We start from the raw sequence: 16,257 nt of genomic DNA on the forward strand, positions 1-16,257 counted from the left end.
GTGAGATACTGCTGAACATTAACCAAGTTTCCATCAAAGGAGAACAGGTCGCAAACAGATGATAGGGATATCGCACAAAACAGATTGGCTTTGGGCAAATCTCGTACATGTTCAGTGGCTGCATGTGGGTTCTGTAGGCCGCAAATTCGAACATTGATTGTTTACCTGACCACTAACATGGAAAGTCACTTCATCACTGAACACGATGTGTTGTGCGAAAGAGTTATCATTGTCAATAGCATCAAGAATCTCATTACAAAATGCCAGACATACGGCTTCATAGCCAACTGATGTCTCAAAAGACGCCAAACTGTTGTTGTAGGCAGTTGTAACTCCAGACTGGCACGACTAGTTGATTTGGAAAGCAGTCTGAATTCGTGCAACATTTTCTTCAGGAACACGATGGCGGCCAGGACTCTTTCCTTCACATACACATCCTGTATCTAGAAACTGTCGATACCATCTGCGAATGTTCCACTCATTCGGAGGATCAATATGGTACCTCAACCTGAAACGTCTTTTCACTGTAACCGTGGAATTGCACTTCGCAAACTGGAGAACACAAAATTATTTATGCTGCGGAGTAGCCATTTTAAACACACGACGGTTAGCAAGCAGAACAGAAGACAACTGACATCTGGCAGCTATTAATATAAACTAAACTATGTATTCGTTTCTCCAATCGCCGAGCTGAGGCGCAGCGATCGATAGTTTGGACAAAATAATACTTTGTAATACGTATATTGTTTTTGAAACACTCTGTACTGTACACGTCGTTGTGAATCATTTTCTTCGAGTTTTAGTCACATTTATCTTATGACCTAATCTCATTGCATTTATCTGTTAGCTTGGAAATAGTCACAAAATTCTGGACAAGTTATTTTCTTGAAATTAAATCAACAAGTTATTTTCTTGAAATTAAATCAATATAATACAATTCATTGAGTCCATATTCAGTTTGTTTCATCCCCAGCCGAAATTAATGAAAAAACTTAATCAGTATCTGCTCTACACGCTTGAATAGGGAAGAAATGCTTTCACATTTTCAGTCGTCGTGTACGATAGCGTTTATGCTTACTATCACTGTAATATGTAACCCATATGTCAGTACAATACAAGGTTCATATTGCTCGAAAGATTGATTTCAGTTATATACTTCCTCGTACCATAAAACACCATCAGTGATGAAGCCAGTTTTACTGAAAAAATGTCTACAGACCTGAATAATTTTCTGCACACCTTTGAATTGAAATTCATCCAGTCGAAACATTTTAAATCTATCAATGACACACTGAAGGACACTAAATATTCCGCATCACGCAGTGAGACATCGTTTTCGACGAAATGAGGCGACAGAGGACTTCCCTAGACTCTGCAGCGCGATATTCGCGCAAGAATAGGCAGCAAACAACTAAGACTGCAAATATTAAAGACGTGTAGGAAGCTTAGCCTGCAAACATTAAAGACGGTGTGGGGAGGCTGGACTTATCTTCCTAGCGGCGTTAGAAGCAAAGTTCCGCCGAAGTCGCGCTGTTCAGAACTCAGCTGATAAAGTATTCCACACTAACAGAAACAGAACAAATAAGAACAACGCATTAAATCACAGATTTTAGGGACACAGAAGTTCCGCCGTTTGAACAGCACACGAAATCAGGGAAAAACAAACCTAGCTATTGATGGTGTTGAATCGTTCGTGCAAGGCCTTCCTCAGTCTGTAGGACTTAATATTTTGAAAGGTGCGTGTGTGATGAGAGGTGGAGGTAGTTTTTGTGATCTTTTCCCCAAAGTACCTTGTACGTGAGGACATGAGTGGAGTAGACGTCCTTGACTGTCAGAGTTTATGTTAAGGGTAGGTAACGTAACTCGTTTCTTGCCAGCCAAGTTCATTACATTGCTGTATTGGTAGTTATAGTGTGTAAAGACCGAGGTTTGGAACGCTGTCGCTCGATGTTGGTACAAGACGAGTGAGGTAACATGCACCTAATCTTTTGCGTTTGCTGAGATCGGCAATATTCTCGTAACATACTTCAGTACGTTATTCATTTCGGCAGTTGTTATGTGGAGACTAAATTTGTGATAAGCAAAACGTAGGTTTGCCTTTCCTTAATCTTTCTTCTAAGATAAGTCGTAGGGTCAGTATTGCCTCATGTGTTCCAACATTTCTACGGAATCCAAACTGATCTTCCCCGAGGTCGGCTTACACCAGTTTTTCCTTTCGTCTGTAAAGAATTCGCGTTAGTATTTTGCAGTTGTGACTTATTAAACTGATAGTTCGGTAATTTTCAGATCTGTCAACACCTGCTTTCTTTGGGATTGGAATTATTATTTTCTTCTTGAAGTCTGAGGGTACTTCGCCTGTCTCATACATCTTGCTCACCAGATGGAAGAGTTTTGTCAGGACTGGCTCTCCCAAGGCCGTCAGTAGTTCTAATGGAATGTTGTCTACTCCCGGGGCCTTGTTTCGGCTCAGGTCTTTCAGTGCTCTGTCAAACTCTTCATGCAGTATCGTATCTCCCATTTCATCTTCATCTACATCCTCTTTCATTTCTATAATATTGTCCTCAAGTACATTGCCCTTGTATAGACCCTCTATATACTCCTTCCACCTTTCTGCTTTCCCTTCTTTGGTCAGGACTGGGTTTCCATCTGAGCTCTTGTAATTCATACAAGTGGTTCTCTTTTCTCCAAAGGTCTCTTTAATTTTCCTGTAGGCAGTATCTATGTTACCCCTAGTGAGATAAGTCTCTACATCCTTACATTTGTCCTCTAGCCATCCCTGCCTAGCCATTTTGCAGTTCCTGTCAATTTCATTTTTGAGACGTTTGTATTCCTTTTTGCCTGCTTCATTTACTGCGTTTTTATGTTTCCTCCTTTCATCAATTAAATTCAATATTTCTTCTGTTACCCAAGGGTTTCTACTAGCCCTCGTCTTTTTACCTACTTGATCCTCTGCTGCCTTCACTACTTCATCCCTCAGAGCTACCCATTTTTCTTCTACTGTACTTCTTTCCCCCACTGCTGTCAATTGTTCCCTTATGCTCTCCCTGAAACTCTGCACAACCTCTGGTTTAGTCAGTTTATCCAAGTCCCATCCCCTTAAATTCCCACCTTTTTGCAGTTTCTTCAAATTTAATCTGCAGTTCATAACCAATAGATTGTGGTCAGAGTCCACATCTGCCCCTGGAAATGTCTTACAGATTAAAACCTGGTTCCTAAATCTCTGTCTTACCATTATATAATCTATCTGATACCTTTTAGTGTCTCCGGGATTCTTCCATGTATACAACCTTCTTTTATGATTCTTGAACCAAGTGTTAGCTATGATTAGGTTATGCTCTGTGCAAAATTCTAACAGACGGGTTCCTCTTTCATTTCTTACCGCCAATCCATATTCACCTACTATGTTTCCTTCTCTCCCTTTTCCTACACTCGAATTCCAGTCACCCATGACTATTAAATTTTCGTCTCCCTTCACTATCTGAATAATTTCTTTTATCTCATCATACAGTTCATCAATTTCTTCATCATCTGCAGAGCTAATTGGCATATAAACTTGTACTACTGTAGTAGGCGTGGGCTTCGTGTCTATCTTGGCCTCAATAATGCGTTCACTATGCTGTTTGTAGTAGCTTACCCGCACTCCTATTTTTTTATTCATTATTAAACCTACTCCTGCATTACCCCTATTTGATTTTGTATTTATAACCCTGTATTCATCTGACCAAAAATCTTGTTCCTCCTGCCACCGAACTTCACTAATTCATTTAGGGTGCAGAGTACAGTTACAGTATGTTTTTCTGTATAATTACGAAGTTGTATCAGTAACGGCACGTGGATTTGATTTACGACAATTTATTTAACAAAATTGTGATTGAAACTTCGTGGCAGATTAAAACTGTGTGCCCGACCGAGACTCGAACTCGGGACCTTTGCCTTTCGCGGGCAAGTGCTCTACCATCTGAGCTACCGAAGCACGACTCACGCCCGGTACTCACAGCTTTACTTCTGCCAGTACCTCGTCTCCAACCTTCCAAACTCAGTCGTGCACACAGTTTTAATCTGCCAGGAAGTTTCATATCAGCGCACACTCCGCTGCAGAGTGAAAATCTCATTCTGGAAAATTGTGATTGCTGGAGGGCAAGTTGTTGAGTACTGCGTTTAACAGATAATAATTACTCCTCATGATCAAATCACAAACTATTAAAGTTAGGGAACAGATAGCAAATTACCGTTTTCGGTATAACGCAATGAAGTTTCACACGATAAGCAAACAGTGCAGTATTAGTTTCAATATATGAAGTTCACATATTAAAGCACGGCAACAGCAATCATTAATAAGCTTTCGGACGAACCATTTATAGCTCTTCCGTTTTCCTTCACAGTTGCTATATCGCATTTTATATTATATTTACAGAATGGAATTTCGAAATTTCTGCACCATTACATTCAGTGTTTGGAACTGTCACAGTTCATTAAGAAAGTTGCACCATAGAACATCTCACCGAAGTTGCAGTCTAAAGCATATATCACAATCATAATTACAACATTACACATAACCTTTACAAGTTTTCAGAAATTCCTACTCAACCATATTCACGTATTTACGTAAAAGTGCATGTCTAGGATTTTGCCGACATATAGTAACACATGTGACTCGTTTGCTTTATCCCAATAAATTTCGGTCCTTCATTTAAGCGGACAACATATTTGCGGTGGTTGTACTCTGCACGACGTGCACACAGACAATTCGCATTCCGAGAAGTAACGGTCTTTCCTGGTAAACGTGCGCCGGCCGGCGTTAGGCTCCCTTTTGCATGCGCGGACTCACGTCTGTTCGCGGAAGGCGCTGCCGCTGTAGATGGCAGTACCAGGCGGCGCGCGCGTGACGTATCCTGCCGCGCGGCCGTTTCTGTGTGCCGAGGTCAGGCGCCGGTCGATCTATCGATTGTGCGGCTTGGCGGGCGCGGCGGTGGTGGGGGAAGGCGGCTGCACCAACAGCTGCCGCCCCAAGGTCGCTTCCCCTAGCAGTAGCAGTGCCAGAGCAGCGGAATCTGCGTTGGCTGCCCGGTGGAACTCGGGCAGTAGCACCGGCTGTTCATTCTCGAAGCCAACCACATACACACGCACACTTATCGTGGTGCACAGCATTTGTACGGTTAAATTTTGTAGCCACTGCAAAATAAATACGAAAGTAGTGAAACGCTAACGTTAAAACTAGGCAGCAGCAACATATTTCTATCGCATATCGGAATTTCACACAAGCGATTTAGAGGTACGTAACGCACCTTCCTCGTTACGGTAATATATTGGTTGTGTGGAAGCCTATGATTCCTGACGACAGCGAAAATTGGATTGTGTTGTTGTTCATGTTAGGACACCAACGATGGACAGATTTTATTTATCGATAGCGTACTAAGTTTCCTTCGTCGTTTAAACTACATTCTATGACTCGCATTCCGTAGATGGCTAATAAGTGATTCATTCGGGGCTCTATTGGTCTAAATAACCCAGTTGGTGACCAACTTCCATAAATGATTTCTGCAGGCATTAGTTCCAACGACTTCAGAACGGCGTTAGCTACATAATTCATATATTTACTTCTTAATTGGTGGTATTTCTCTGTAAGTATTTTATCTTACAGCAATGCAGCGTGCTTCTCCCACCAATCGTTAAATTGTATGCAGAAACATTTTCAGTAACTTTTTCGTGTTTGGTCGAAATATAGCGATAAGTACCTACCACAATATCTGGAAAAGAACGAAAATTGTGTGCATGCGATTGCATGGGGCGCATATTTTTTGTAATCCAAAGGAAAGAGTATTCTTATGGCAGATAACGCGCCTCATTGCCACTGCCTTAGATTAAATGGAAAGACGTGGAGTTGGTAACTGAACGACATAACGAGATTTTCATAATATTATGGAAAACATCGAATCTGCTGGACCAGAAGACGTTGCTTACTGCGCGTCCGACTAAAAGAAGACAACAAACATAAAGCTAAACTCTGTCATAACACGCATTTTGAAGAAAACTCCTAGTTCTGTCTTCCTGCTCTCTCTGCTTAGTTTTTGTCAAATGGTAACCCATTAGAATTTTCCCCTTCTTCGTTCTTACTTCAAGATAATTACCGTTCGAACGATAACATTAAGTGATACGAAAAATATTGACAAATTTCATATATTTTTAATGAAAAAGTGATCATTTGTTACGCGGTGTATTAACATTCGTGGGTAACGTTTTATCAGACTGAGTGAGGACATTTACAACAGGGCTGGTTTATTCGTGAATAGATAACATTAAATCCTCTGGAATATATCACGTTTTTGTTTCACTTATAAAATTTAGTTTCTGTGGCATGACACGCCTCATATTTGGGCAATTCACGTCAATAGAAAACGGAAATTTTAGTGTTTTGTCCGCCCCCTTTCCCCGCCGCCGGATAAACTTGGTATGATACACACGAAGACGTCATAGTGAGCTTGCTATCTCATTGATTAGCGAGGAACAGATTGGTAGCTTATATAATTGGTCTCTGTGACCTTACCAAGCCACAATGCACTTCTAATCGAAGCAGCAATCAAGTGAACAATCGGTCATATGGAAACAGTATGTTGCAACTACTTGATGCCCTTTTAGATAGTTTTAGCAGACAAACTGCAATGCAGCTGCGATCGGGGAAAGCAGCAGTCATGTGAATCAAACGAAAGTGGTATTTATGAACTGCTCTGCTCCCTCTTTTAGATATTTTTATGTAATATATCACATCTCCCCACGCTACCACATAATTCTTTCCGCTTATTTTTGTGGCTGTTCGTAACATTCCCGTCTTTATTTTTCCCGCCAAGTAACCTGTATTATCGATTAGTCGCCCACATGACAATTTTTTTTCTGCCGCCATCTCATTTTTCATTTGTCTAGAAATAAATGAAAAGAGTGAGAGGCAGATGTTATTTGTCTCCTTCTGGGAGTTGTAAAGCTGAGCGGACGCAAAAAGATGCGCGCTCACGTTTCTGTAACGGATTAGTTAAAAATAAACGCTGTCTTAAAATACGTTGGTGCGGACTACGTTATTCTGCTGTAAGCTATTTAACAATTTTACATTCACGTTCAAGAAGAAAAAAGAAACACTGCATTCAGCAAAACAAAGAAAGATTTCTTCCACCAGTCTCGGACGTGTGGAAAAAGTTATATGAGATGTACCAGACTGACGGCTGAGTTGAATAAAGGCACCCGGAGTAGATTACATTCCCTCAAAATAATTAAGATGATTAGGAGAAGTACTGCGAAGAAACTGATCTATCTGGTATTCAGGATGTATGAGATAGCCGAAATAGCCTCAGAAATCCAGAAGAGCGAAATAATTCCAGTGACTCGGAAGATAGTTGCTGACAGATGCGAATGTATTACCGAAACATTAGTTTAATAAATCAGTTTTGCAAAATGTTAATATCAGTTATCTACTGAAGATAGGAGCGACTGGTAGAAGATCTGTTTGGATTACGGAGAAGTGTACGACGAACCTGTGAGGCAACACTAACACTTCTATCTTAGAGGATAGGTTCGAAAAAGATACACCCAGCTTATTTTACAACGTTCACACATATTGCCAAGGAATACCCACTTGTAAGACTTAGAGGTCAATCATGTTCAAAATGTTTTCTGCTGTAGCAATTTGACTCGAGCAGTTCGCAAAATAAAAGCTCTTCTGTCTTCATGATAGTCAAAACGTACAAAAAGAGTAACTGCACGATTTTTGTGACATCGGTACTCTTGTCTATTTGAAGAGCGAAATAAGTGTACTCTTTTCGGCTGTAATGATAGCGTTTCTTCAATATTGGAAGACACGTCTTCAATTATCCTTTTTCCCGTATTGTTGGATAACGGAACTTCTTGTACTTCTTTGGCCGCTTTTCCGACCAAAAACAGAAAGGACCACGCCTCTAGCCATGGCAGTCAGGGAGATTCACCAGTTTTGTGATGGTTTCCTTCTTTTACAATTTTAAAACTAGCCAGGTATGAAGATTTAAGCAAGTTGGCATCAGTGTTAATAAAATTTGCCATACATTTACATTCTCTCTTTCTCTCTCTCTCTCAAAACACAGTTTTCCTTTGAAAAAAGTTAATAGGGTTACCATCTAATCCACAGTGTTTAGAACTTTGTTTCGAAAGCATTTATAAGCATACAACGCTCTGGGGAACTGGGTTATCACTGATTTCTGTACCGACCTTCTACAAAGCCAGATCTTAAGTAGCTTTCATTATACTTGCGGTCGGATGTTGGTTCAGGTTTTTGAGCTACAGCCTTCCTGGCTTAAAAATCGCTTCATGATTAACATAAAATACAATCACTTCTGTATCACAAATTGAAGTAAACGTGAACATCAAAATTATAGTAGAGAAGAGTAAGCCCTTTGTAATACGCACACACCGGTTCCAGGCGCAAGCTTTCTTCGTGTATTGATGCCCTGTAACGAAACGCCCAACGAAGAGACAATAACCAAGATGGCCGCCGAGTGAGATCACAGTTATTTTCTTCGTCCGCTAAAAGAACTTATTTAAGAGGAAATAGTGTCAAATTTAAATTTTCTTTGTTTTGTACGCTTGCTGTAGTGTCCATTCTTGTCACATAACTGAGTATTAGCGTCCCAGCAGAGCTTGTTCTTGAAAAAACTTGTTCTTTAGTTAAGTCCCGATAATCGTGACATAACATGAAATTTTGCGTGACATAAACACAAAAAATTCTATTCACGTTTTCTTGATAGTGCAAAATTCGTTTAAGAAAGATAGCTACTAGTTTCATCAGTGTCTACTGTTGCAATAAAAGTGTAATTGAACGTTTCTAAATCGTATGTAACTAACACATTTCGTATTGTTTGCTAGTTAGATAGACGTGATCTAGGCCTAAATTTTCCGAGTTATAAACGTTTACAAACCTGACCAAACACGTCTGATAACGTAAATTATCTAAAAGCAAAGTAATTACAAATTCATTCTTCTGTCATTGTATCTCTAAATCAGTACAAAAACAACAACCATCTTACATAAGGCCTTTGTGTCGTTTTTTGTTTACACACAGCCAATGTCGCGTCGTTGACAAATTAAAAACATTCTTTAAACTTAATTCAAAACTGACCATGAGTGAGAAATGTGGGAGCTGTTATAGGGCAGTGAGTAGAGGGATTTGTTGCCAATCTTGTAGGAAATATTTTCACTGGGGGAGGGGGGGGGGAGGGGATGCAGTGGGGAGAATGTTGGGAGAACAGAAAAGGCTCTCTCCTGGAGCTGTAGAGTATGCAGTAGGAACATTTTGATTGGGAACAGGAAAGGAAAGTCTGTGCCTTTCAGGCACAGTTGGAGGAAGCAAGGAAGGAACTCATAAGGATCAAAGGAGATCAGGGGGAGGGCAGCTGGTAGGAGGATAGGAAGAAAGAGAAAGCGATCTGACAGTTTTATCATAAACACCAAAAACAAGTATTTACCACTGCCAGAGTTAAGTGGAGGAGAGCATAAGGTAGAACGAGGAGTAGGAAATGTGCAGAACACTTCAACCGAGGCCAAGAAGCCTAGAAATGTACAAAGTGTTAGGAAGAAGAAAGTGCTACTGCTAGGTAGTAGCAGCATCGAGGTGTAGGCCCTCAGCTACAGGGAAGTTTATGGACAGCGTACCAGGCCACCAGTATCTTCAAGCCAAATGCAGGGCTAAGTCATGTGATAAAGGACCTAGGCTCTTTATGTAAGGACTTTACAAAAGAGGACCATGTAGTGATAGTGGGTGGGGTGGGAAACAGTTTGGACAGGGATGGGACATACGACATAGGTGGTGACCTGGACAAGATAGCTTCCCTGACTCATGGCACCAACGTACACATTGTTGAGCTGTTCCAGTATCATGATCGACCACACCTTAATGGAGCTGTGAGGCGAATCAGTGTGGCGTTAGGAATGGCTCTGACGACAGCCAACTTGGCTCATGTCTTTTCTCGTGCCTGTTGGGACTATCAACAGATGGGATTTCACTACGCATGGCCTACACCTAAACAGGACTGGGAAGGGAAATTTGGTACAGCTGATTAATGAAAGTATAAGGGGTGGATCTCAGGCCACACATGGTAAAATACCTGTTGTCATAGGTAGGAAAAGTAGGTCTTTTTTAGGATAAACCCAGACAACAGGTTCCCCTGCCTAAAGAGTATATCCAGCAGTTTAAAAAATACTGAAACAATCACTCGCAAGACAGATTTTAACACTTCAAATATCACACACACCAGATGTCACAAAGAAAAACAAACCACTGGAAAGAGTTGTTGTTGTGGTCTTCAGTCCAGAGACTGGCTTGATGCAGCTCTACATGCTACTCTATTCTGTACAAGCTTCTTCATCTCCCAGTACCTACTGCAACCTACATCCTTCTGAATCTGTTTAGTGTACTCATCCCTTGGTCTCCCTCTACGATTTTTACCCTCCACGCTGCCCTCCAATACTAAATTGGTGATCCCTCGATGTCTCAGAACATGCCCTACCAACCGATCCCTTCTTCTAGTCAAGTTGTGCCATAAATTTCTCTTCTGTCCAATTCTATTCAATACCTCCTCATTAGTTATGTGATCTACCCACCTAATCTTCAGCATTCTTCTGTAGCACCACATTTCGAAAGCTACTATCCTCTTCTTGTCGAAACTATTTATCATCCACATTTCACTTCCATACATGGCTACACTCCATACAAATACTTTCAGAAACGACTTCCTGACATTTAAATCTAAAGTCGATGTTAACAAATTTCGCTTCTTCAGAAACGCTTACCTTGCCATTGCCAGTCTACATTTTATATCCTCTCTACTTCGACCATCATCAGTTATTTTGCTCCCCAAATAGCAAAACTCCTTTACTACTTTCAGTGTCTCATTTCCTAATCTAATTCCGGCAGCGTCACTCAATTTAATTCGACTACATTCCATTATCCTCGCTCTGCTTTTGTTTATTTTCGTCTTATATCCCCCTTTCAAGACGTTGTCCATTCCGTTCAACTGCTCTTCCAGGTCCTTTGCTGTCTCTGACAGAATTACAATGTCATCGGCGAACCTCAAAGTATTTATTTCCTCTCCATGGATTTTAATACCTACTCCTTATTTTTCTTTTGTTTCCTTTACTGCTTGCTCAATATACAGATTGAATAACATCGAGGATAGGCTACAACCCTGTCTCACTCCCTTCCCAACCACTGCTTCCCTTTCATGCCCTTCGACTCTTATAACTGACATCTGGTTTCTGTACAAATTGTAAATAGCCTTTCGCTCCCTGTATTTTACCCCTGCCACCTTCAGAATTTGCAAGAGAGTCTTCCACTCAACATTGTCAAAAGCTTTCTCTAAGTCTGCAAATGCTAGAAACGTAAGTTTTTCCTTTCCTTAATCTATTTTCTAAGATAAGTCGTAGGGTCAGTACTGCCTCAAGTGTTCCAAAATTTCTGCAGAATCCAAACTGATTTTCCCCGAGGTCGGCTTCTACCAGTTTTTCCATTCGTCTGTAAAGAATTCGTGTTAGTATTTTGCAGCCGTGGCTTATTAAACTGATAGTTTGGTAATTTTCACATCTGTCAACACCTGCTTTCTTTGGGATTGGAATTATTATATTCTTGTTGAAGTCTGAGAGTAACATGGGGCATTTCACAAACAATCCTCCATCAAAACATGGAATCAATAAAAAATAAAATACAAGTATAAGAAGTTGAGCTCCAATCTTTGAACTGCACAGTAGTTTGTAATACTGAGCACTGGTCTAGAGACACAGAAATCCAATATGTAGTATAATCATTATATGAAATGGCAAACTCTTACTGCAGAACTACTTCAAGGGGTGGAGGATTATCCATTTATATCAGAAAAGGAACACAGTTCAAATCAAGACATGACCTCAGTACAATAAGTGAAGACAAACACTTCAAAATATCAGCTATTGAATTAACAGCACTTGATATCACGAAGAAATTAATCATTTTGTGTGTGTATAGATCTCCCAGTGGTAGTGTGGACACTTTTTTCAATAAGATAACAGATGTTCTAGATAACGTCTCAAGTACAAAGGTCAACATAATTCTGTGTGGGGACATTAACATCAACACTAATATCACAAATTAATCCAGCAGCACCTTCATAGATGTCTTTCAAAGTTTTGGAATGTCCCTATTGGTCAATAGTGCAACAAGAGTTACTACAATGGCTACATCAGTAATTGACCATGTGGCCACAAATATGGACAGAGAAAAATGGGATGTAACTGCAAAAGATCTTGAACCATCAGACCATCTCTGTCAAATAACAACAGTAAAATTAGGCATCGAATCATTCCTTAAACTACAAGCCTTCAAACGACATATATCAGAAATGAAAATAAAATATTTGTCAAAAGAACTGCAAAAACAAAGCTGGGGTGAAGAGTATAAGGAAACCAATGCGAATATGAAATTCTCTAAATTCTCCACATTGTTTAAATTGAACTTGAAAAGGCATTTCCAAAAGTATGCATACCTGTATCAACATCTCACAAAAACAGATGGATAACAGCAAGTATTATGAAGTCCTCCCAAACACTTACACACCCCAGTCCCATGAAAAAGATTCACAATGATCCAGAATTCTTAAATTTCTATCATAGATACAGAAAGATCTATAGGAGGATGCTGATTCCTGCAAAAAAAGTCATTTAATGACAAAATAATATATAATACAGACAATAAAAGCAAAGTAGTCTGGGATGTTATAAAAAAGGAAATGGGGAGAGGCAAACAAATGCAGGATAACAATCTGTTAAGTATGATAAGGTAATAAATGATCCACAACACTTTGCAAACTATGAAAACGAGCATTTTTCAAGTATTGCGGAGAAGTTACAACAAAAATTCCCCAAAACAAAAAGACATGTAAATAATGTCACACTAAATACAGTGATGTTACTTCTAGCCACAGGGAATGAAGTCAATAAAATTGTTCAAAAACTAAAAGTAAAAAGTCAGTAGGCTTAGATGAAGTACCAATGTGTCTACTGAAACAATGCATAGGGGTTATACAAGGCCCTTTAACAAATATAATAAATGAATCCCTCACATCAGGGACATTTCCAGAGCGGTTAAAACAGGCAAGAGTTGTACCTTTGCTTAAGGAAGGTAATGCGAAAGACATAGAAAATTACTGGCCCATTTCTCTCCTGTCACCATTCTCAAAAATAAGAGAAGCAGTTATGAAAGACACATTAATGAACTACCTGAATAAATACAATATTTTAAGCGAATCACATTTTGGATTCTGAAGTGGCAAAAATACAGAGTCAGCCATAGTAGAATTCACAAAAGTTGTACTTGATGCTCTTGATAAAGATGAGTGTGTCACAGGCATATATTTGGATCTCTCTAAGGCATTTGATACTGCTGACCACAACATTCTATTAAATAAATTAGAAACATTAGGAATAAGAGGGGTAGCTAATGACTGGTTTCGATCAAACCTAGCAGATAGGGTACAAAGAGTAGAGATAACTCATACTTTGAATAGATCCAAACATTTAGTAAAACACTTATCAGAACCAAAATACATTAATATAGAGGTTTCACAAGGTAGCGTATTAGGACCAGTACTATTCCTGATGTACATCAATGACTTTACCAGTAGTGTTACTCATTGTGAAAAAATTCTCTTTGCTGATGACAGCAATATTATAGTAACTGAGAAAACAAGAGAACTCCTGGCTGGGAAAGCAAATGAAACTCTCAAGGAAGTTTATGATTGGTCAATAAGACATAAAGTTACGTTGGACATAAAGAAAACTAATGCCAATTTCAGAGGAAATTGAAGAGGAAAAATGACAACATTAAATTAAATGTAGATGACACCTCTATAAACTGTGTAACAAATGCAAAATTTCTAGGAATGAATATTGATCCTCAGTTGAAGTGGTGTGAACACACAAAGGTACTTCTAAACAGAATGTCACCAGCATGTTATGCCCTTACAGTCCTATCATCAGTGTGTAACATGCACTGTCTTTTAGTTACATACTATTTGTATGTATTCTCAGTTCTTAGCTATGGCATTGTTTCTTGGGGAACAAACACACAAAATATGAACAAAACTTTTAAACTCCGGAAAAGGGCCATAAGAATAAAAACCAAAAATACTAGTCGAGCTCATTGTAAAGATCTGCTCAAAACAGTGGGGATTTTAACTGCTCCATGAGAATACATTTACCTGTCAGTTGTACACATCAAAAATAACATTGGTAATTACTGCACAAACAGCTCTGGCCATGACCATGCAACGTTTACCAAGAAAATATAAACATAAAACTCAAAACAGCATTTTCTACCAAAGAATTAAACTGTACAATAAATTACCAAAAGAGATTAAGGAAATTGCAAAAATATACTTATTTAAAAAGGAAGCTAAAAGTACCTGTTATGCAATACGTTTTATACATTGAAGGATTACTTAGCTAAAACAGAGTAGGGGTTTGATAAAAAATGTTGTACAAATAAATAAAAATAATAATAACGATTATAAAACATCAAACATTCCACATAACACCTTCACTTTATGTTTTTTCCTTCTTTTTCCCTTTCTAGAAATACTTCCCCACAAGCTATTCATAGCACAATACTAACACCTCTTCCACTTCTGAGCTCAACATCTCACTCATTAAAATGGCTCAGAGATCACCAGCGTGTGTGTGTGTGTGTGTGTGTGTGTGTGTGTGTGTGTGTGTGTGTGTGTGTGTGTGTGTTTGTGTGTGTGTGTGTGAAGCATTATGGAACAATGTGCGTATAGTGTGTGCAGTGACTGATAGTGAGATATGAGTAAACAGTGTGCAATACATTATTTAATACGTTATCTAATAATTGTCTCTAACTAGAAGTCTGTAAATACATGTGTGTACGAATTAGCTTATTTTACATTGGTTTAAACTTGTAAATACTTTGACATTCCCTGTATCCTTGTAAAAAGAGATCTACTGATGAATAAACCTACTACTACTACTACAAACCATTCACTCTGTAATGACTATCACAGTGCCATACATAATGATACATCTCATAAGTTGTCAGTAATTCCAAAGCAGCACAAAAACATTCGAATAAGCACTGACAAGACCTGATCAAAATGTCGCCAACATTAAAACAAAATGAATCATTACCAGCCAAAGCAGCGACGACTAATAAAAGGAGGAATGAGTAGGGTACAATCCGACTACCTGTGCCTTGCGCACAGCCAGAAACAAACATTCTACAGTAAATCCACTTTCTTGAACATTATACAGATGCTACCTCTATCAATAAGTTTTCTCAATATCATTTTACTTCAAAATTGAAGTAACGTAAGAGAATAATTTCATTTATATCAGTACGTGTTTTGTTTACTTCTACGTATACCACTTGCAGTGCTCTTGCTCGCCATCAGTAGTATGTGTACCACCGTCTGGAAACACCTGCTCTAATATTTTAAAGCTGGAGTAGCATGTTTTTTTAAGAGATCCAAACAGAATCAGCCGATTTGTATCAGATGATTTGCATCTCTTAACAACACCACCTTGCCTTCCTTATATTAGAGTGTGATCAAACAGATCAGCAGATGGTCACCATTGCCTGAAATGGATAGCCTGACGATAATTTATGTGATCATAGTTTGGAATAAAAGAAGCATATGTCACTTCAGTTGTACCAAAGATATCAAATAACTAAGAGTATTACTTGAAAAGAATGGACTGTTCATGTAAAAAAAAGTTATAAGATGAACAACAATAAAAGTAAATCAAAGGCAATTGATTTAAACCCGAATTAAATCAGGAAATTAGATTAGGAAACAAGACTTCAAAAGTGGTAGATGATTTTTGGTATTTGAGCAGAAAAACATCCAAAGGTGGCAGGCGTAGACAGAATGTGAGACGCTGACGTTAACAAGGAAAGTTTACCTGGAAAAGGGAAACACTTTAACATTAAGCAGAAATATACATATTAGGAAATCGTTACTGAAAGTATTGGTCTGGAGCACTGCTTTATGGTGAAGTGCAGTGTGGATGATAAACAGCAGAGACAAGAAAAGAATATAAGCTTTTAAAAAGTGGTATTGCAGAATGTTGAAAATGAGGTGAGCAGATCTGTTAACTACTGACAAACTGAATTTACGCAAGTGGAGCCATGGGAAGGGGCTATGCTTGAAGAGAGCTAATACCAACGCTGTATTGTTTTCGTTAAATATGAATTGCGAACAT

This window comes from Schistocerca piceifrons, chromosome 3 (assembly GCF_021461385.2).
Source record: "Schistocerca piceifrons isolate TAMUIC-IGC-003096 chromosome 3, iqSchPice1.1, whole genome shotgun sequence".
Lineage (NCBI taxonomy): Eukaryota > Metazoa > Arthropoda > Insecta > Orthoptera > Acrididae > Schistocerca > Schistocerca piceifrons.